At 42.3% G+C, this 24,479-nt stretch overlaps 1 protein-coding gene across 2 annotated transcripts in view; it reads right to left on the reverse strand.

Annotated features, from left to right (window-relative positions):
• The window catches only part of ATP10B (ATPase phospholipid transporting 10B (putative)), a 236,035-nt gene extending 211,850 nt beyond the window's left edge, over positions 1–24,185 (reverse strand). For both annotated transcript variants that reach the window (XM_054038561.1, XM_054038560.1), the window contains exon 1: positions 23,822–24,185. The gene's annotated coding sequence lies outside the window, so the exon portion shown is untranslated. The remainder of the gene's footprint in view (positions 1–23,821) is intronic.
• Positions 24,186–24,479: the final 294 nt, after the last annotated feature.

Genomic DNA, 24,479 nt, shown 5'->3' on the forward strand with positions numbered 1-24,479 from the left:
GTATCTAATTTGCATATTAATTCAAGCTTTTCTGTTAAGCTGGTTAAATGTTCCTTAAATCACAGGATGAACTCCCACTAAAATTCACTTGCAGAGAGGACAAACATTACATGCAAAACATTTCATTTCCATAGTCTGTGGGCAGCTCATTAACTAAAATGAGCACGGCACCAGGACTTGCAGGCACAGAGTTCTGTATCTCCAGCAGCTTTCTAATCACTGATGCTTCACACACTTCCTATGTAGGAAGTCTATTTAAATTCCACATAGGGCAAGATTAGCCATCAGATATTAAACCTGACCACATGGCCAACACATAGAGCTGTGCAGACAGAGTGGGCAGCATTTACATTTTCAGCAGCCTAAACAGCACATTAATGCAGATGCTAGTCCTAGGGTCTGCAACAAGTCCCATTTGTAACCCCACATTCTGAGTCTATTCCAGTACATGGGCTCAACCCAAGACACCGAAAACTCACTGCTTTGGAACTTTCTGAGGCATTTACTTTCTTTGTCCTCAGATCATAACATGGAAAAAGAAAGCCTGACATTAATTTTGTAGCAACAATTGAAAAGCATGCAGCTCCCCTTTATGTCATCTGGAAGTTTGGAATCCCATCCTTCATAACTTGGTAAAGGTTACGCCATCCAGCAAGGTTCTTTTTAGAGGGGAGGAGAGACAGTTTCAGACTAAATAGAAGAATCCCAGATCTCAGGCGAAGGTAAACTTCTTTCTCCATCATAACAAAGTTGTACCTCCTCCACAGAATAAAGAGCTCAATTCTACTTTTCATTATGCAGGTGCAAGATACATGGATTCTAAATTTGCACTTTGGACGAGAGTTGAGGCTTTTTACCCATCACACTACACTACTGTTTAAAAAAAAAAAAAGTTAATTTCAGAGAGACAAGCCAGAACAACAGATGCAAAACCTGCAGACATATCTCCGCAGCTACAATGATCAACACCCCTTTCAAGATCCATGGATCCTACACAAGCCTATCACAACATGGGGTGTACTTCATATAGTGCCCTAAATGCCCCAACAACAACAACTATGTGGGTGAAACCAGACCATCACTATGCTCTCAAATGAACTCACATAGGAAAATGACAAAAGACAAAACTCTGTCACCTGTGGGCAAACACTTTTCACAAAGTGATGATTCTATATCTGATCAATCATCCCTATTCTTGAAGGAAACCTGCACAACACTTTCAAAGGATAAGCCTGAGAGCTTAAACTCATAGAATCATAGAGTTGGAAGGGACCGCAAGGGTCATCTAGTCTAACCCTCTGCCAAGATGCAGGATTTGTTAATGTCTAAACCATCCAAGACAAAGGACTATCCAGCCTCCTTTTCAAACTTCCAGTGAAGAAGCTTTCACAACCTCCCTAGGCAGTCTGGCCCATTGTCCTACTATTCTTACACTTAGGAAGTTTTTCCTGAGATTTAATCTAAATCTGCTATGCTGTAGTTTGAACTAACTGTATCTTGTCCTGCCTTCAGTGGCAAGAGAGAACAACTTTTCTCAATCTCTTTTATGGCAGCCTTTCAAGTATTTGAAGACTGCTCTCATGTCCCACATAATCCCCTCTTTTCCAAACTAAACATACTCAGTTCCTTCAGCCTTTGCTCATATGGCTTACATTCCATCCCCTTGATCATCTTTGTCACTTGTTTCTGGATCCTTTCGTTTCTCTACATCCTTTCTATACGTTGGTGACCAAAGAGTATTCCCGCTGAGGTCTAACCAGCCAACTAGAGCAGTACTATCACCTCCCATGATTGCATACTATGCCTCTATTAATGCAACCTAAAATTGCATTTGCTTTTTTTGCAACAGCACCACACTGCTGACTCATGTTGAGGTTGTGATCCGCCATAATTCCCAGATCTTTCTCAGCAAAGCTGCTGCCAAGCCAGTTATCCCTCATTCTTTATTTGTGCATTTGGTTTTTCTTCCCTAAGTGTAGCACCTTACATTTGTCTTTGTTGAATTTCATGTTGTTGTCTATAGACCAGTTCTCCAATTTATCAAGATCCCTCTGAATTTTAGCTCTATCCTCCAAAGTACTGACAATCCCTCACCCCCAAGCTTTGTGTCATCTGCAAATTTGATCAGTATGCTCTCTATACCTACATCTACATCATTAATAAAGTGTTAAATAAAACAGACCCAGAACAGATCCCTGTGGAACCCCACTTGAGACCTCCCTCCAATCTGACATCATTCCATTAACAGTTACTCTTTGTTTGCAGTTGTTTAACCAATTATGGATCTACTTAATGGTAGTTCTGCCGAGAGAGTGTTTCTCCACTTTATTTATCCGAATGTCATGTGAGACTGTGTCAAAAGCCTTGCTGAAGTCCAGGTATTCCACATTCCCCCATCCACCAAACCAGTTACCCCTGTCAAAGAAGGAAATCAAGCTTGTTTGTCATGATTTGGTCTTAGTAAAATCCATGCTGGCTGCTAGTGATTAACCTTTCATCCTCCAGCTATTCACAAACTGAATGCTTTATACATTGCTCTAGTAGCTTCCCAGGTATCGAAGCCAGGCTGACTGGTCTATAGTTCCCCAGCTCCTCCTTTTCCCCCCTTTTAAAAATGGGTACACATTAGCCCTTCTCCAGTCTTCAAAACCTCTCCAGTGATCCATGAGTTTGCAAATATTATTGCCAGTGGCTCTGAGATTTCTTCAGCCAATTCCTTCCTTCCAGCAGGGTGAATAGGCTCTGCTGATTTGAATTCATTCAAATTGGTCAGAAGATCTTCACTTCTCCTGATCTGCATCCCATCCTCTTTATTGTCCATGGTAACTTTGCTAGTTGTCCGGTCACATGTTATTTTTGGTGAGAAGACTGAACCAAAGTAAGCATAGAGCAGCTCTGCCTTGCTATCATATTTCGTTACCAGTTCACCTTCTCTATTGAGAAGTGGACCCACACCGTCGTTAATCTTTCTTTTTTGTCAGATGTATTTGAAGAACCCTGTCTTTTTGTCTCTAACATTCCTTGCAAGGTGTAATTCATTCTTTGCCTTGGCTTTCCTGATTTTGTCCCTACACGCTCACACTATTACCAGGTATACTTTCTTGGTGCCTCTCCTTCCATTTCCTGTATGTATCCGTTTTGGTTTTTAGATAGCTAAAAAGCTCCTTGTGCAGCCACATTGGGGGAAGATAAGAAGAGCCGCAGGAGACCAGTGTCAGAATAGCTCGATGTTAAGCCTCTAGTAATACATCTTTTAGGAACTGCCAGCTCCCTTCAACTCCTTTTCTTCCTAGTTGGTCTTTCCATGGAATCTTGCCTGCTGTTTCTCTGAGCTGGTTGAAGTCTGCCTTTCTGAAGTCCAGTGTCCTTGTTTTGCTGTTCTCATACCCTCCTTTCCACAGGATCTTGAATTCTATGATATCATGATCACTTCCTCCCAAATTCCCAACCACCTTCACTTTTGCAACTAATTCATCCCTGTTGATCAAAACCAGATCCAAAATGGATGACCTCCTAGTTGTTTCCTCAACTTTCTGAATCAGAAAATGCTGATTCATAACTCTGCTAGACACTTAAAAACTATGGGCTGAATAGACATACTGGATTTATGGCTTATTACAACAATCTATAACCACTAGCGCCCTCTTTTTGTCTTATGTCTGCAGAGGTATTAATGGGCCACTCTACCTTCAATGCTCCCTTACAATATGTGCTAACTACTTATGCTAAACAGTCTTTTCCAACCTGTATTCAGCTGTGACCTTGGGAGTACCTTTCCCAAACCTGAAGAAGAGTTCTGTGTGGCTCAAAAGCTTGTCTCTCTCACCAACAGAAGTTGGCCCAAAAAAGATATTACCCCACTCACCTTGTCTCTAATATCCTGGGACTGACATGGCTACAACTACACTGCATACATAAGTAAATTTCAGACATTTGCCACCAGAGGGAGTTGACAAAGTCCTATAAATAATAGAAAAGCAGAAATTGACTAAGACAGCTAAAAATGTTTCTTTTCAGCTACAGAGCTAAAATCAACTGCATTTCACAGTAGATACCAAGTTCAGTGTGCATGCCACATGTAATGAACATTAAAACGTTATTTACTACTTTTTAAAAAATCTGATACAGCAAGAACCTGCGAAGGAAAGAATTGGATTTTCCTGTTACAGGGCACTCTTAAAATGCTGTATTTTAACTATTAACATTTAAATCTTTTTCCTTTTTCTATAGTCTAAACTCTTGATTGACAGATCCTAAGAGCTTCCTTTCCTTAACTTAAATATAGATATACATATGACAGACAAACCATTTGATATTCAAGGCATCATAAAAATCCCAGGTAAGTCAACAGGAGTCAAAGTCAATGGGAGTCAGCCCATTGACTTGAATGGGTTTGTGATCAGATCATAAGGCCCTCAATTTGCAATGAAATCCTGTAACGACCCCTACACGTATACGAAGCTCACTGCAGAACTGACATCACACTGTAAGTAACTAGAGTGAAAAGTGAGAATAAGAGTATGTAGGGTTCTCTTTCAGCAGGACTGAACTTGAAGCAGAATTTGAGCTATTGTCAAGACAATGTCTAGCCACTGTAATTAAACTCTATTTGCATTTGGCACTGGCCTCAAGTTTGAGCTTGCATTCCTTGAACACCCCCTGACCACCACTGAGGTTAGTGGGAGATTTGAGTGTGCAAAGAATGCAAGATCAGGAGCACATTCTGTCCACCTGGAATCAATGAAATTTTAAAATTAGGTTGTTAATTACAGAGAAATACAATAATGAGAGGGAAAAGCTTTTTTGGGGTTCTAAGAAGTTCATCTTTCTTTGTCAAGATATTTCTTAAACCTCTCTCTCTATTGATAGAATTTCTTCTGAATAAGATTTATATTTTTCAGACAGAGACCAGATCTGTGAAATGTCTTTTCATACCATGCTCTGACCTTTCCCCCAGATAATTAACTCCTCTAATTTCTGATGTTACATCTGGCAATGACTATAGCAGGGATCAGCAACCTTTGGCACGCGGCCTGTCAGGGAAATCTGCTGGCAGGCCAGGAAGGTTTGTTTACCTGCAGCATCCGCAGGTTCGGCCAATCGCATCTCCCACTGGCCGCAGTTCGCCGTTCCAGGCCAATGGGGGCTGCAGGAAGCGATGGCCAGCACCTCCTTCGGCCCGCGCTGCTTCCCGCAGCCCCCACTGGCCTGGAATGGTGAACAAACCGCCCTGGCCCACCAGCAGATTTCCCTGATGGGCCGCGTGCCAAAGGTTGCCAATCCCTGGACTATAGTGTAGTAACACCTGCTGGTGGAAAGGGCTGTTCCAAGTGCAAGAATCTGGAGGAGACTGCACCGGGCCCAAGAGCCACTCAGACAAGAGAAATCTGGCAGCTGCTTCATCGTAGAGCTCAAGACTGTAACTAAATCTCAACAACAGTGCCAGAACTCGGACATCACAATGCAGGAGTAGAGTGTGAGACTGTCTACAGCAGAGGTTCTCAACCTTTTTTTTCTGGCCCCCCACCCGAATATGCTATAAAAACTCCATGGCCCAGCTGTGCCACAAGAACTGTTTTTCTGCCAGGGCTGGCTCCAGGCACCAGCCCTCCAAGCATGTGCTTGGGGCGGCACCTGGAGGGGGGCAGCGCTCACCCGGGGAGAACGGGGCCGCGGCCGGGCTCGCCGCCCTCCTCCCAGCACTCCGGCTGCCGGGGAGAGCAGAGCTGCGGCGGGCTCGCCGCCCTCCCCCCGGCGCTCGGGCCGGCCGGGGAGAGCGGGGCCGCCCTCCCCCCGGCGCTCGGGCCGGCCGCGGAGAGCGGGGCCGCCCTCCCCCCGGCGCTCGGGCCGGCCACGGAGAGCGGGGCCGCCCTCCCCCCGGCGCTCGGGCCGGCCGCGGAGAGCGGGGCCGTGGCCGGGCTCTCCGCCCTCTTCCCAGCGCTCCAGCCAGTCAGGGAGAGCGGGGCCGTGGCCGGGCTCGCCACCCTCCCCGCGGCCCTCCGGCCGCCCGGGGAGAGCGGGGCCACCCTCCCCCAGCGCTCTGGCCAGCCGGGGAGAGCGCAGCCATGGCGGGCTCGCCGCCCTCTGCCGGCACTCGGGCCGGCTGGGGAGAGCAGGGCCGCCCTCCCCCGGCGCTCGGGCCAGCCGGGGAGAGCGGGGCCGCGGCCGGGCTCGCCACCCTCCCTGCGGTGCTCCGGCCGGCCGGGGCGAGCAGGGCCACCACCGCGGCCGGGCTCTCCGCCCTCCCCGCGGCGCTCCGGCTGGCCGGGGAGAGCGGGGCCGCCACCGCGGCCGGGCTCTCCGCCCTCTTCCCAGCGCTCCGGCCGGCCGGGGAGAGCGGGGCCCTGGCCGGGCTCGCCACCCTCCCTGCGGCGCTCCGGCCGGCAGGGGAGAGCGGGGCCGCTGCTGGATTCGGCACCCTCCCCTGCCGCGCTCCCCGCCGGGGAGCGGGGGGTGGCAGGAGGCTTTTTTGCCTGGGGTGGCAAAAAAGCCAGAGCTGGCCCTGTTTTCTGCATAGCCAGTAGATTAAAAGCTATATTAAAGTGATAGCAATACAGTTAAACAAACACACACAATATAAAAAAGAAAAGGATAATATACAGGTACAAATGTAAAAAACTGAACGTTATTTATATTTTACTTAATCAGTGTGAAACTTGTTGCTGGGTGGGCTGCTGAGGTGAGTCAGAACTCGCTCCCTTAGCCCTGCCACCCAGGCTGAAGCCCAATTTATTTTGGCAGACCCCTGAAACTTGCTCATGGCCCCCGGACTCCCGAGTTGAGAACCGCTGGTCTACAGAACTGGCCCACTGAACCTTCCAGACCCACAGAGCAGCTTTCCTAATGTAGATGCAGAATACACGTTGGAAAAGTGATAGAGAGGAACAAAGAGAGAATGGTTGTTGCCTTTAAATTTCCTCTAAGCTTCTCTTATCATATTTTTAATATGCAGAATTGACTGTGGGGGATTTATATCACATCAGAGAGAAATTGAACGAAGCAAATGGGAAAAAAATGATAGTCTATGCAAACCAGATGATTCATGTTAGCAAGTCAGCAAAAAAAAAAAAAATCAAAAGAGAAGCAGGAATTTTAAGGGGAAGAACTTCACAGAGCTAAATTTGAAAAACTATTCAATATGGCTTTTGAGACTCCTCTACTTACTAAGACAACCCCGTACCACTGATGTCAACACTGACTTCAGGTGAGGGCAGGACTGCCCCCAAAGTTCGTTGAAATATTTTCTTGGGGTTTTGTTTGTCCCGTCCCCAACCCTCCCCCCCCCCAAAACCCTACTTTGTGACCATGTATCTATAATACAAGCTTCTGATATTTGGCTATATTACATTTGAATAATTAAAAGTGGGGAATGCTTCAGAACATAAGTTGATCAGTAGTTGAAGTAAAAAGAGTGTCCTCCTATTGTATAGCATTAGACAATGAGGCGCTTCATGTAGATTTTGGGTCCCGACTGCATGCAGTATTGGTCACAGCACGAAACAAGATATTTCACTAGTCGGATCATTGGTCTGTTCTGCTACACCAATCCCTATCTTCTCATAAATAGGGCCATTTTCCAGATTTCAACAGAATCACCCTTTTAATTAACACCATTAACTCCACTAAAACTTGTCTTAATCTAATCAACTAACAAGACAATGAAGAACACTGTGCAGAGGTTTCCCCTGTGACGAGAGCAATAAAGAAAGGGAATGATGAAATGGGTAGTTCACACCCCATGAAACAACATAACAACCAAGACTGTTAATTAAAAAGCTTTTCTTCAGCTTCCTTCCTCTTTTATTTCTAAATCATTTCTATCTCTTCAAAAGGAAGGCAGGCAAAACCCTCTTCTCTTATATAATTTGCTAAGAGCAACTGTTCAAACAGTTGGATGCAAGTCCTGCTAGTGAATTAGGAGTTGAAATGTACACCATATGCTCTTGGAAAGGCAATCCTCAAAGATCTATGATCTCAGAAGTTACCAATGTCCTTTATGTCAGGATAATTTAACCCATTCAGGATACGCATAAGGGTCATCCCAGGTTCAACCTGGATTATTAGGAGTTGAAGATTCCACCATGTTTCAATATCTAGGTAAGCTCCCGCCGAATTGCAATGAAGTCTCCTGTGTTAAAGGATGGGGATTTTAAAATATGCATTTGTTATTCAAACGGGCATCGGCAGTGGATTTATACAAGTTTCACGCCATACATGCAGCCCAAGATAAAATATCTCATCAAACCTGTAAACCCTTGTGTGTCAGGTTGTAGTGGGGGGAGGAGGTAAAAGGTTTAAGAAATACTCCAGGAGGAAGGAAGAGACCAATTCTCAAGGACTCTGTTTAAGGTAAGAAGTTGAGACTTCTCTTTATATCTCAGTTTAAGCATCCTGAGAAAACAGTTTCTATTTTTTCTGTTCAGCATGGGAAACTTTGGACAAAACCGTGGGCTTGGAAGGTGGGATTTTTAAAAGTGCTCAGTGGTGGCCTAACACTATCCCTAATGAAGTCAATAGGACTTGACTTCAATGGGAACAAAATTAAGCAAACCCATGGCACTTCTGAAAATCCCACCCCAGGGTCTCTACCTATCCCCAGAGGATTATAGCAAAAATATATATATATATTTAATGTTTTCCCCCACTTCATAGCTCTGTTCACCAAAAGGATGGATGGACTGGATAAGCAGTTTTCAAATGGTGGGACATGACCCAAAAGCAGGTTGTGAGAGAGTACCAACTGGGTTGCACTAAGACCAGCAAAACCCAGGGTCTTCAGGATCCAGCAGGAATCTTGACCAAGACGAAAAATAGCAGCTCACTACACCTCTGCCTTCCACTGCTACTTCAGCCACCCTTGCTTTGTCCCCTTCCATCCACCACCTAATCCATGAACTACTCCCAACATCCATTGGCTGAGGGGCTGAAGAAATGCTTGAACCATGACTAGTTTACACATGTCTAAACTGGCCTGGATTTGCATAAATCAGGTTGCTTTATAATCCGTGACTCATGAAAAGACAGAGCTAAATTTTCAGTGAATATTATTTATAACCAGTGGCCTGAACAATTCTAGCAACACTTTCTACTTATACATAGTGACTGCAATTAAAAAAACAAACATTTGCCAATAGTTACTGTGTTAATCTCAGACTCCAGATATGTGGTTTCCTTCTAAATTTAAAGAAATCTGTGATAAATGTGAGGCACATATTGGGACTTCTTAGTGGATACTATGAAAGCTTGTGTCAGGCAACCATTGCAAAGCTGTTTGTAAATATTAATTCTCATAGGGCTTCTGCAGGGTAGATAAATATTTTGTTAATGTAAATAGCTAAACTGAAACAGAGGTCAGCTGACTTTCCCAAGGTCTAACAGCAAGTCAGTGATAGAGACCACCAATCCTTAGTTATTGCGTTGTGCTAAAAGATAAATTTACTACCTTCCTTTCTGCACGGCTAGTATTAAAAAAAATTGAGTCCTAAAATAAAAGATCCCTCTGGAACAAACTATTTATAACATGTATGAAAGATGTTTTGTAATACCATTAAAATATTTGTTTAAAAAAATTAGTTGTACTTTGGCTATTTGTTATATCACCTAATTAGTTATCATATATCAAGTTCAGTTAATTACCAGATTGTTCATTGTTCAACAGATTAGTCAGAATTAATTACCAGAATACTCATTAAAACTTGTCTGCCATATCAGCATATTAAAAACTACACAGCAGGGAGACTTTATCATTGTGTCTAACACATGCCTGCAGTAATGCACAAGACTCTCTCACTCTAGTGTTAGATTGGAAACAGTATGAAGCACAAATGACCCCATGAGCTCCAGAATCTAGAGCAGATTTCCATGTTCTTCGGTCTCAGAGCTAGTCATTTCTGTCCAGGAGAATTTTTGTATTCCGTAATCCACAAAGAAATAGTTCTCCCCTCATTACAAACCAAATTTGTTAGTTAAGTGGATAACTTTTAAAAAGAAGACTAATAGATAGCAATATTATAACAAACCATAAAATACATGGAACAATAACAGAGTTATAACAAACAAAACAAGTTATGAATTTATGCATATAGATATAACAGTGAACAGGATTTAAGGTTCTTGCTAGTGCAGCTGGTCAGGAATTTTTCAATTAAACTTTTGTTTACCATCCCGCCCCCCCTAAAAATGCCAATTTGTCAAAACCAAAACTGTCTGAGGGAAAGAGTCACTTTTGACAAATTTCCCAACTTGAAAAAGTTTTGAAATTGTTGAAGTGTCACACTTTGACATTTTCAAAATGAAAATTTTTTTGGATCAAAATTAGTTTTTGTTTCAAAATGTAACTTTCTTTAACTTTTTGTTAAAGTATAAATTAAAGTGGTGCTGGTTGGGTGGGGGGAAGGGTGTAAACATTGGGGAAAAAAAACATTTCAGTTGACCCAAATGAAAGGGGTTTTTTTAGTTTCCAAAATATTTTGTTTGTCCCAATTTGGGACAGGAAAAAATTTCAAAATCCTCATGGGGATGGAAAACAATTTTCCATCCAGTGTAGTCAGCAAGCTCCACAGAGAAGTTGAGGACATGCATTACAGATACTGAAAGTGGGCTGCTAACTGATGATTCATTAGTGTTAATCCCATACATTCATACTAAAATATATCTTCGCATTTAATAAAGGTCTCGAATTTACAACATGGGAGACTGAAGTTTTCTATGATCCACAGAACTGGTCTAGCACGCGCAGCAGCCCAGTAAGCTTCCCCACATCACACCCTGCCAGCATGCCTCAGCCCTGAATCACCACCTTGTGGTGGATAAGAAAGTGTTCCACTCTCTGTGCTCCAGTAGCTACTGAGACTGCCAACAAGAATATGAATTAGCACCAGTTCTGATGGTGACAACAACTCTCTACTATGACCACCACCATTTCTTACAGAAGCTGCTGAACAACTAAGGGCTGGTCCACACTAACCCCCCAGTTCGAACTAAGATACGCAACTTCAGCTACGTGAATAACGTAGCTGAAGTTGAAGTATCTTAGTTCGAACTACAAGGTACTTACCGCGGGTCCACACGCGGCAGGCAGGCTCCCCCGTCGACTCCGCGTACTCCTTTTGCGGAGCAGGAGTACCGGTGTCGACGGCGAGCACTTCCGGGATCGATTTATCGCGTCTAGACAAGACACGATAAATCAATCCCAGAAGATCGATTGCTTACTGCCGAACCCAGAGGTAAGTATAGACGTACCCTAAGACTGTAATGACTTTTGACTCCCTCCTAGTACTTATCGGGACCCTGGTTCAGCAATGCACTTAAGCAAAAGCTTACACATCGATTTTCAAAGGACTAAATATTTACTTCAATGATTTGCTGAATAAGGATAGGATCATTACTCCCATGCTTCAAGTTACAGACCTCCTTAAATGCTGAATCAGGGCTTAGATTCTGAGTTTACACCAACATTACATTCTAGATTCAAACCATATCCTCTCCTAAAGTCACTAGACTAAATATAATTCTCCTCCAATTTGATTTGATCTGATGGGGAAGCCTTCCACTTCTTTCCTGCCTTTCAATCTTTTAAATCTATGCCTCCATCAACAAGTTTTTTTTTTTAATCAAAAGAAATGATAGCCTATATTTTAATAGTCTGTTACAAATGACACATTGTGTACCTAACCCTCCTGGTCTGAAAACTGCAGTTAAGTAACAAACACTTCTCAGAGCTGTGCTGACATTATCAATGAGATGAAACTAGGGCAGATACAAAAACATTTTGGCAAGACTCGGCGTTTGACAACTTGAAGATGTGGCTGTTGTTCAACAGAAAATAGCCAGGCTAATGTCAGCAGTCTGCCAAATACAGCAGAGAAAGAATGTCTGTTAATAGGACAGAACCGAATTAGTAGGGAGAAAATCATTTCTAGCCTAAGAAGGCATTAAACAACCAACGAGCCATTACTTCAGACTAACAATGCACTTTTATTTACATAAGCCCACCAAAAGCCAAAGTGACAGAAGAAGCACATCCCAGTGTTTTTAAAATATGGGGGGGAGGGGTTCATTTTAGTGTCCCAATTAGATTAATAAACAACAACTAAAATCACAACTGGAAATACTAGGCAGATTTAGATAGTTTCTGGAAATTTTTTTATATGACTAGCAGGTCTAGGCATTTAGTGAAGTCTCCAAAGCATGTGGCAAGTGAAGCTATTTGGAAAAAAGTTAGTTTTTTACCTGTTGAAAATAAAATGTATTGACTAGCTCTATAGATTTTTAACAAACAAGGGGAAACGGTTGGGAAAATTTCATCTCAAACTTGTCCACATTTTTCCACCAAATTTTGACCAGCTCTAGCAGCAAGTTTGGGGGTTTGTTTGTTTGTTTTCTCCTGTTGAACACACTGCCATGTTAAAGGTTCAGCAACATGCTACAAACCCATTTTAAGATTAATGGAATTAGTTGTGATAACGAAAAAGATGCTAAGGGGCCAAATTTAGAAGAGAACCTAATTCAGTCCAGAAAGTTTACTCTGATGTAATTTTCACCTTCACGTCTCATCAATGAATGTACTGCACCAATTTAAAAAATTCCTCTAAACAGACTTACAGTATTTAAATTACCATCAGTTTACCAATATCTAACATAATCTCCCTCTTTCATCTGAATTTGGCTGAGTCCATAGGAGACTCTACAATGGTGTGACTGGTATGCACAGGGCTGTAGTAGAAGAGCATAGGACAAAAAGTAACCAACAGCAGGATGCAAATAAAAACAAACCAGTCCTTTCTTTAGCTTACAGCTTCTTCTGGTTCCTTGGCATGTAAAATGTATCAGTTTAGGGATGCAGATTCAGGCAGCCAAAATCAGAGATTATTTGTATTACTTTGTCGCCTAAAGGCCAAAATTGAAGTTGGGGCTGCACTAGGCAAGGCACAGTACAAACACAGAGAAAGTCCCCGCCCTAAAGGGTTTGCAGTCTAAACAGATACAATGGTAAAGGATAGAAAGGAAAATAGACACACAGAGTGGAAATGACTTGCCCATGGTCCACACAGCAAGCTAGTGGCAGAAAGGAATAGAAGTCAAGTCTCTGAACGCTCAGTCTGATGTTCTAGTAGAGAAATTGAAGATGCACATGAATTTAAATTTATAAACTAAGGGCCCCAAGAAAAGTTGTAAACATACCGGCTTAGATTTTGTTTGCATTTGGTCCAGTAATTTTGAAACTCGCTAAATAACTTCACAACAGCGTTTAACTTTTTGTTTGCACAGCTTTTCCAAGTCATATAGGCAAATATGCTTTAATAAGAAAGACGGAGGGCGCTACAAATACAGGTGTTTGTCAGTAAGTCGGTATAAGTCGTTACCTAAATATTGTCCAAAATGCTGGCCTTATTCTGTTCCTGCTTACACTCCACGTAGCAATTGTGTAACTACACTGACTCCTTGCAAATTACTCCTGATTTTTACACTAGCGTAGATGAGGAGGAATTCGGTCTTTAGAGCTTACCACCTTCACTGCAGGCTTGCCAATGCTGCCAAAGTGTAGGAGGAAGAGAAAGAAAGAAATCCAAAGATTAATTTTACCTGAACAACCACCCAAAATATGATTTGACATACAATTAATTTTTTTCTGAAGATAGAGGGCAAATGAGATGTCATATCCAATGTTTTTACAACAACAGATGCAGAAAGCAGAGAATGCTACTTCACATTGACTTTTTACAAGAAAACCAAAAAGCACAGTGACCACACTGTATAAAATTCATCTCCATTTCTGCTTCTGTCTCCAGTATTCACCTCACTTCTGTATTAGTTCTCAATTATATTGAGGTTCTGATACAGCAGTCATCACTCGAGTGTTTGAGCACCTTCCTGCAGTGCATTCGGCAACATGACTAACAGGCCGTTTGCTGTTTGGTCTTTCATCTTTTGCTCAGGGTAGAAGCACATGCAATGGAGTGTCTTGTTTTGGTAGGGGTCTTTTTTTGGGGTGGTGGGTGTATAAATATACCTGTTGCTATGTGTTTATGTTAGCAAACACAAGTAATGTACCGTGCACTGGGAGGAGAAGGTGGTGAAGTTTGTGTTCCTTAGGTCCACAGTCTCAGATCAGTCCCCAAGGAAGTTATCTCCTACACTGATGAGCTTTACTTTTATTCCATCCTCTTAAAAACACATAATTGATGACACCAAATGCAGCCCTCTTCTTTCTAAAAGGAAGGATTATTTCCACACCAATATGAAATATGGTACTAATATTGACCAAATAGGAAAAAATATTCTAGGCTTCATGTTGAAAACTTTGGATATAAGACATTTTATATAGAGAGAATAAAATATATTGTTTAGTATCCAAACACTGTGTGTAGAAGGAACTGTGTAAATTCACATGGAGCTCATGATGCTTAAAAACAGTTCTCCTAAAACAGCTGTGCATTGAAAAAATTATTATTTTATAGAAGGCTAGCTGAAGTTAATAGAGAAGTTAATTCACTTGGTAAAAGCGCTTTGGATAGAACCGTCCAATCCAGATTCCTAGTCTCCTCTTCTAACTGGTCTCTTTGGAAGACTTTTCAATACAGTTTAGCTCCCACAATCTGACACATCTTTTTGATGACGGACAATGTAGTCTGGCAAATAGGGGGCTGGACTGAGACTTGGAAGGTTCCATTCTCATCTCTGCCACCGACCTGTTAAGCAATATTCAGCAAATCACTTCAAAATTCTGCACCTCTATTTCCCCTCCTATCTTTTGTCTATCCAGTTTGCTTAGACAGTAAGCTCTTTGGGGCATAGACTGTCTTACTATGTGTCTGTGTAGTGCGTAACATAAAGGGGCTGCTAAGTATTATCATAATATAGTTAAATAATATTTTTCAAAAGAGTTCAGCACACTGAGTCCCATTCATGGCTCTTTTACTGACCAGTATTATTTTAGGCAAGTCACTTAACCTTGCCCAATGTGCTGGGTTTGTAGGAGGTGTACATCACACAGATTTTAGAATCCAGCACCCTGAATCTTGGCTGTTAATAATGCTTGTGTTTAAGCACCTTGAAGGCTCTGGCTACATTTCAGGAAAAGAAAATACTCAAACACTGATCTATATATTCAAAGCAAATACTGATTGTAAAATGCACCTCTTTCATCTTAACCTTTTTCACTATCACTAAACAGGTTTCAGGAGAACAAAAGGGGAAAATACCTCATGCTACATATCTACAGGACTCAAAATCTCCAGTCTAATCTCTCAGACAGCCAAGGAAGTGCTTTTACAAGATTAAGTGTTCACTGTAATATGTTTGGATGTCTCTCCTTAAACTTTGCTAGTTATCTTCTCATTTTCCTTTCCTCTTTTAATTTGGAAGTTGCACTAGCAGAACCCCCCTCTGGAAACAGTTCTGTTGGGTTAAAGATACAAGAGTGCTTCAGCCCCATACAGACTCTCAAAACACTTTGTCATAACTTCTGGCAGCTTGAGCAGAGGTCAAGGATTGAATGGATACAAAAACTTCACTTCCTGCTTACCCATAGGTGTGTCTTAGAAGCACACACCCAGTCACTTGATAAAAGCACAACGTTTCACTTGTCAATGATTCAGTCTGGCACCACACAATTTCTATGTTACTTCAGTAGTCATGTATCTATATGCCATGTGCATAAGGAAATAAAAGTTTCAGTTTGCTGGTGCCATTGCCTAAAATGAAAATTGTTCTCGCTCACAATACTGAGTTGCTTTCCACAAAGCCTTCATAGTGAAAGGGTCCTGACTATTTCTGTAACAAACATTGATATAAATGTAGGCACCAAAATAAGTTAGAAGAAATCATTCATCCATGTAATAATGTGTCAGATGTACACAAGCATCAAGTAATTTAAAGAAATATTAAGAGGGGCTGTCTGTATTTTAAGGGCATAATGTGAGATAAATACATCATCATTTGAGTTTGAGTGGTTATTATTCACTTTACCAAATATGCAAGGACTACTCAGGGAGAAGCAGACTAGGAAAGGGACTGAGAATGAAATAACTGCCTACACGGGTATCATTTTACAGCTCAAGAAATCTTACATGTTTAAAGGAGAGTAGTGAACAGGTTATGCTGTTCCCTGAACACATGTGAAGGTCAAATGCATCAGGACTAAATTCATCCCTGATGTAACTACATTGACTGTAGTAGAGTAACCCCAGGAATGAATTTAGCCCTTTAGGTCCTTTGAAGTAAATAGAAGTCTTCCAGATTGACTTCAGTGTGCACTGGATCTATAAAAAGTTTAAAATTGTATGTACTGGGGAACACAACCCTGAACCCAATTATATAGCAGCTTTTTTCCCCGCAAGTTCTCCAGAAAAGCAATTACAACAACAAAAGTTAAAATAAAACATGAGTCTTAGCCAACAGATTCAGCTTATCCCTGCAAAGCCGCTAAACCAAATGTTGCTCTCATTTGCATGATTACACAGCTGGAATCACCCTGCTGAACACTGATGAAAACAATCATAGAGAAATGAATAGAAAGTTGTAACCTTGCCAAACAATTTAATGAGCCAACCTGTAATATTTTATAGGCAGTTATATCCTCTCCCAAACTCAGAGTTCTATCACATGATTTAAGAAACCTATTGAGAGGGTGTTATTGTTTATTCAACTCTGTAGGTTTTTAGAGTAATTGGAATTGGGCACTGGATTGGACTCAGCAAACCTGGGCTCTGCCAGAGATCTCTTGAGCAAGTCACTTTGATGTCTATGTTTCAGTTTTCTCATCTGTAAAATGGGGATAATGATACTGTCCCACACTGCTTAGGTCTTATGACATAAGTACTGAGGTTACTTACACGACACAAGGGAGGCCCTAACGCTCATTATGCAGCATAAACCACTAGCTAATCTTTGTTACAGACAGACTGTCCCAGTCTTTAAATCTGTTTTCTGATGTCTGCATGCTGCTGTACCTGATGACAGTCTAACTGGTGTCAAGTTATATTGAACTGACTCTTTCCTATCATACAATAGCACTTTCATAGAGGTTCACCGTGAGGAAGCCTTGTCTGAACCAGACATGGGCCAGCTCCGCAACTCTGCCGACTATGGGCAACACAAACCCTCCCTTCTAGGCCTCAGAGGCCTCGCTGTTACTCTACAGCAGTGTTTCCCAAACTTGGGACGCCGCTTGTGTAGGGCCAAGCCGCAGCTTCCAGCAGCTGCCATTGGCCTGGAGCAGCGAACCGCGGCCAGTGGGAGCCGCGATCGGCAGAACCTGCGGACGGGGCAGATAAATAAACCGGCCTGGCCCGCCAGGGGCTTTCCCTACGGAAAGTGGCATCCCAAGTTTGGGATACACTGCTCTACAGGTTAGTGATTGGCACATGGACCCCAACCCTTGAGCCCTCTGAGTGTCTCCCTGCACCGTCAGCCCCAGCCCCTTGCAATAGTCACTGATTTGCTGCTTCCAAAAACAAACAAACAGTACACCCCAGATCACGTCTCTTCCTAGCACACAGATATAGTGTAAGTATAAGTGTAACTTCATTTAACAAAGCACTGAGATTCAAGCGATAGCAAATCAAGATCTTGGAAACAAATGGTTACATATAAAATAAAATCATAACATGCATTCTAGAGCCTAGACTTAATTAACTAGATACTCTCATTTCTTACAGTGTCTTGCTCACCCAAAACTCTTTCAACGCTTTACTGCCAAGCCCTCTGTGACCCTTCTTTCATAAAACACACTGTCAGTTTGCATCCTCAGTGAAGAATGCCACGTATTTCTTTGCACCCCAATATACAACAATTATTTGTCTTTATTCAGAAACAAGACACCACCACCCCTTGCTGTTTGTTTCATCCTGTAAATCTTTCATTCGGCCCCTGGCTTCATATGCAAATAGGCCTACATTGTGAGGCATATAGTTTGCAAATGACCGGACAGGAAAGAGGTCTCTGTTACCTTGGAAATGTTCCTTTAAGGCAGGAGGTATGTCATCTCCTGGTGACCTGCTATAACTCCAAGACGTTAAGAACACATTTTTAGTCTAGCTATATAAGTTCTTAAATATTATCCGTACATACATTTCACAATGATTATGATGATCAGTGGGCTACTGGCTCTCGGTAGAGATCTCACATGCCACTATTCAGTGAACTATTATGCCGATATCTGACCCAGGGAATCCCTGTAAAACATTATCCTCCCCATGTCCTCTCCCAGTTGGTACCAACAGGTTCCAGGGTCACAATCCGATAATATCAAAACACCCCATGATGGTGGCTATAGATATTCCCATTTTATGGGCTGTAAAGGGCGGCAGAGAGAGGAAACCTTTAGCCCAAGGCCACAGGATGAGTCAGGAATAAAACCAAGATATAAACAGACTTGTGTTCTCACCACTAGAAAAAACAACCTTTTTCCAAGTGGAGACCTGATCCCATACTGAAGCAAAGAGCAACCTTTCCATTGACTTCCCTGAGAGTTGGATCAGGCCCTAGGACAGATGGACAAGGCAGACATAGGAAGAAAAGTTGTAAGAGAAGAGGAATAGGGTTGTTCTTTCATGAACTATAACATTCCAAATGTTTTAACATTTACGCTATAGGAATACTTAGATAGCCTCAATGTATATTAGAATAAAAGTTCCCATTAGTGGTTTATTTGTAGATGGTGATTAGGAAGAAAAGCAACCAAGGATATTCCATCTCTTTTATCCTTCATTTATTCTCTGTAACTCAGCAGCCTGAGAATCTTTTAGTTTCTCTCTCCCAGATATATTTTTATGTGGTTCACATTATCAACTGCTTATAAAGATTCTCACTCATAATTTGTCTTGTTATGCAGCATCAGACCTTTATGCAGCTTCCCACAGGGTGAAAAACAAAAACAAACATTTACAAGAGTTATCCCCACAGAAGCTGTAGGATAACATTTCTAAAACTTCCTAAATTACCAGGACTCCAAGTTCCATTTTCAAGTGATTTATAACCAGATTTGAAATCAATAAGAGTTAGGTGCCTAAGCCACTTTCAACAATTTTGTGATTTAGGCAGCTTTTAAAACTTTGCCCATATTATCTATTGTTGTGGTCACACAGCAGTTGTAACCTCTTTGCCCAATTTGGTAAAAAACGGCTTACAATTTTCCAAGTAATTTCTTGCTACGAGCAAAATGGAAGATGAAACAATTGGTGATGAGTGACACTCAAAAGTTATGAACATAAATATAGTGACAGTAACAGCAATTTAAAGAACTGTAAATGAGAACTGAGACAACTGGCCAGAAGGGTTCAGAAAAGGTGATATCAACACTAGGCTTAAAGGCAATGAAATACAAATCAAAGATCTGTTCATGCTCCCCTGACCAATGTGTAGCAGCACCGAAATGACACTCCTCTGAGTCTCATGGCAAAGAAACAAAGAACTCCCAGGATTAGTGTCCAATTGCCACAGGAGAACAGTGATACAAAATAAGGTGATGGTGTTTAACCCAAAGCAGGGGCAAAGGCCGATACTCCAAACAAGTTTTTTGAGTCACATGGTTCCTTACCAGGCGTCAAAAGCACCACTTAAGAAGTAATCACACCAGCAGTCTTCAGCAAGGGATAGGATAAAATGATCCAAAGTATCACATGAATGCAGGTTGAAGCAAGCAAGTGTGAAAAAAACCACAACACAAAAAAATCACCAAAATCTAAGGCAAAAAGGTTGGCAAATAGTAGATCATAGCAGCCAAGTACCCTATGGCCAAATGCAAATTTATTTATTATTTTACTACCAAAAAAACCTCATATGGCTGCAGTTATTAAAGAAAATAATGAACACGTAATAAGTCATCCAGTTCACCTGGAGACAGTGGGCAAAGTTTTCAAATCACCTAAACAGAAGTGTCCTGATTTTCAACAGTGCTGAGCCACTCCAGCTGCCATTCAAGTTAACCTGTCATTGATTAATCTGAATTTATTAAAAAGCTGCTTAGCAACTACAGTTTATGCTAACATGCCATGGTGACATGTCATGCATGTCACCAATCATACATTTGTTTTCAGAGGCTGCTTCAAACACACATTATTGAAAGTTAAGAGGCCTGGAAGCCCATCTCAAAGGTATACCTCCCATGAAGAATAGATGTCCAGCTACATGATTAGGTTGAACAGGGTGCCTTTTCAGTACCAAGCCTTTAATCTATGAATAGTGGGTGAGTTACCATCTAATCCTGTATTTATCATCTTTTGTAGTGGAAATACTAAAGGCATGTATGTGTGGCAGTACTAAAAAGTGGAACCAGAAAACTTGTGCCACCTGATTTTTATTTCTCAGGATTGTAGATCTTCTCAGATGAAGAAGATATGTACTATCTTGATCCACGCTCACAGCTTCCATTGAACCTAGGAGTAGGAGTCAGGGCATGTGGAATGTAGGCAAATTCACCCTGGGTGATGAAATTCAGATTTGTGTTGATTAAAGGGACAATAGGCCTTATTATTCCTTCTTATTATTCTATTACAACGTAGAAAGAGCTACAAAAATCTAATACAAGCATGGCCTCCACAAGTTAGCAATAGGAGTTTTTCCTCTTTTGATTACATGATCTTTGCATTCAGTGGTGCAGGAATATTTTTTATAGTGGTGCTGCTGAGAGCCATTGAACCAAACTATAAACCCTATATATGATAGAAACCACTTCAAGCCACCCCAGTTCCAGCACCTATGTTTGTATTAGCTGTCAATGCGCATGGTTGCAAATACCCACTGAAACAAGTTAACAGACTCAGATCTCACTGGGTGAAAGATATGGAACACTGCTGAACATTTAACAGCATATGCAAGCATACAGGGAACTATCACTTCCATAACTCTCAGTCAGTCAGTAGTATCTAGTGATTTGAACTGAGGTACAGAGCTATGTGAGAGTCTCCAATGATGAAGTTGTCAGGCATGGGCAGTACTTACACTATCAGCGTCAGTTTCATCAGTTATAAAAATGGGGACAGTAATATTAATTTACCTAAATCATGGAATTGTGATTAATCGTAATGTTTGTGTATAACACACCACGTCACAATTAACATTAATTAGGACCCTAATCCCATAAAGAGATATTCTCAATCCCAAATAGCATTTGATTGAAATCAACTAAATTCTGGGTGGAAGAAAAGCTCTGCTTTTGGGGGACCCTTTTGCAGGACTAAGCAAGAAACAATTTGAATCCAGCTCTCTGCAGTTGGGGATTGAAGCATACCACACACCCTCGTCATTTGCAGAGAATATCCAGTAGCAAATCCAGGAAAATATTTCATCATGCTATGACATGTGAAAGTCTGAGAATGGTAAACTCTGAGTAGAAATAATTTACCCTTTAAAAGATGTATCACATGTGGCAGCTTGGTTATTTGCTTATTCCTCCCAAATTTTTACAAGGCATTAGTGCTCTAAAAGGACCTTTTTAGGATATTCTATGATAGGCCAATTTTGTGTTGCAAATTGGAATGGCATCAGACCAAGCAGAAGGGTTTGGCTCAGTAACTGGAAGCCATTTTTTATATTGCACCTCATGCCTTGGAGGCAGAAACCTCTGCATTTTGTTTGGCACACTCTACCTAGCATATAGTGCCAAATACATTTACGGCACCATATAATTAATAAATAACTTTTTTTGTAGTAGACACTTGTTTTTTTTTAACCAAACATGCCATGGGAACATATGCTACATTGCTTCAACCTTATTAGGTTCCAAAATTTACCTACCAGGAATATAGTTTTTCCTCACAGTCCCAAAGAGCAGCATTTGCCCACCCTTCCCACCCCACCCCCCCAGCACATCTATGGATCAATGAGAAATCAGTATCACATTCATGTCCCAATCCTCTCTACCTTATGCAAGCAGAACTCAATCCAAATTTTTTATTGAGTAAGGAGTCCAGGATTGGGCCCACTGTCATATTACTCTGGCATGGAAAGACCTATCAGCTTCTGCACAGAACATGTGAATTTTACAAGTTCATTGTTTTGGCAGTTAATAACATCTTGGTACACAAAAAACTAGTTAGCACATTTTCAAGTCTTGTTTTTTAGAAGAATTTTGTACGGCGGTAGACTGTTAAATTACTATATTTTACTTAGAAAACAAGTTCCATACATCAAAGCATGTATGGGATACACATGATACTAATGAAGAAAATAATAGAAGTTTTGGAATAAGACAACAGTTTGTGACTCTGGGCTCTACGGAGAGATCGACACTGCTGCAATCGATGCAGCAGGGGTCGATTTAGTGGTCTAGTGAAGCCCCGCTAAATCAACTGCGGAGCACGCTCCAGTCAACCCCGGTATTCCTGCTCCCCGAGAAGAGTAAGGGAAATTGACTGGAGAGTGCCTCCATGGACACAGCGCAGTGAAGACACCGGGGTAACTCGACCTAAGCTACGCCAACTCCAGCTATGTTATTCATGTTAGCTGGAGTAACGTAACTTAGGTCGACTTACCTCTGTTGTGAAGACAAGCCCCCTACCTATTGGTACAAATCATCTTCCCATGCAGTATCAATTACCGCACAGACCTTACATAAAATTGCGGAACACTGATACACTGTGTTAGCACTATAAATGAATAGCTGGCCATTTTAAAAACCAAGTGGTGGGATTGCCCCAGAGTACAGATTTACTGGGAACAGGGCCTGATCCTCTCTACCATACTCCTTTCTCCCATACATGTAACTCTTTGAAATGAATCTTAAAAATATATTTTCCTGAATCCTCCCACAAATATACAGAGCCTTGCAGAACTGATATGATAGAGAAAGTGAAACACATTCACAATTTCGTCTGGAGTGCTTGAGGTTGCCCACACGTACTGTATTTTGTTTGGATTTAAAAAAAAAAAAAAAAGTGCAGTTCTCTCACCATTCCCCATTTTGTATCTTTAGTCTTAACTGGCCATTTCTCAGTTTAGACTTGTTGATATGGGTGTCTTTCCCCCAAATAGTAAAATAGATTTTGAAGTCAATAGAGTTGAGTACATGCTTAAATGTTTGCAGAATTGGGCCTTTACAGCCCAGCTACACAACTGGCCCCTCAGATACACACCCACACCAGCATAGAAACTCCAGGGGGTCCAACCACAAAGAGCCAGTTGCTGGATCGGGGCCTCCCATTGTAATCCCCTTGAGACAGGGCCTATGTCTCCTAGTTTGCTGCTATAGTAAGTTAGAGCTGCTTGAAAATTTTCCATTTTTTTCCCCAACACCATAAGGCTCAATCTTTTGGTGAAGATTTTTGCAAAAAAAACCCACAAACAAAAAAACTCAACACCAGAACACAAGCTCTCTGTTAGGCCAGCTCTCCTAATAGCAGTAAGAACAAGGCACATCCCTCTGTACTGGAGGAACTGGTTTGCAGTTAAACGCTGCCTGTTTGCCTTTCATCACTGCAAGGATTAATGTTAACACGATCCCTGCTGAGCTTATGATGTGTGGCTTCTCAGATGTGGGAAATAATTAAGCTGCAGCAAGCAATAACTAGGGGATATAGACAAATAATGTCCAAGACACAGTTTGACAAATACAAACAACCGCTTCTCAGCCGTCCAGCTTCAGGGTGTGCGCGCAGCAGGGGCAGACAACAAGAAGGGAGAAAGACCCTCACTCCCCCTTTCCAATTACAAGGAGCCTGCCCCTCTCTAATGCTCTAGTCGCAGCCTGCCCCAGCGTTTCACATCCTCACCTCCTGTCCCCGCTCTTGGTTCTGATGATCGCTGGTAACTTTCACACCCACCTGGCCACTCAGCTGTGGGAAAGGGAGGAACAAAACTTCAGCAAAGGGCACTTGCTTACCTCCTAGGAACAACTCATCCAGGGGGAGGTTTAGTGTAGGAGAGGGGAGTGGATTCTCCTGGCTTTCCGAGCTGGGGGAGGCAGGTGCCGGGGGGCAGAATGTCTCCTTAGCTCTTCTCTTGTTGGCTGGATGAGAAGCGACTTTCCCTAATTCCTCTGGAAGGACTCGCAGGCAGCTCCCAGCTGGGAGTGGGGCAGCTGTCAAGCGCTAAGAAAGCAGATTGCTGCCTATTGTTTCCCTGCTGGGATAAGGAGCTGCCAAGTGCAAGAGGAGAGGTAGGCACTCTGCAAAAGGTCCCCGGTCGTAGGCTGGGGGGAGCTGCTGGATTGCTTTAAACTCCTGTCTCGCTTCACTTGGTAGCGAGTAGGTCAAAAACTGCTCACTGGACTGAAACCGCTGTTTGTTATTTGCAAACAACCGCTCACACGCCCCCCCAGCCCAACGCCAGCAGACAAGACTTCCCTTGGCCAGTTCCCCACCCACTCAAGGCTCGTGGGGAATTGTGAGTACAGAAGGGTGTAGCAAGGTGGGTGGCTATTCCAGAAAGCCTACGAGCAAGGCACCTAGGGTGCAGCTCCACACAGCTGGAGAGGGAGCTGCTAATATGCAGGCGTTGCACTAAAGTGGGGTTTTGAACCTGGCTGCAGATTTTGCAAT

The sequence above is a fragment of the Malaclemys terrapin genome, chromosome 8 (genome assembly GCF_027887155.1).
Source record: "Malaclemys terrapin pileata isolate rMalTer1 chromosome 8, rMalTer1.hap1, whole genome shotgun sequence".
NCBI classification, from domain to species: Eukaryota; Metazoa; Chordata; order Testudines; family Emydidae; genus Malaclemys; species Malaclemys terrapin.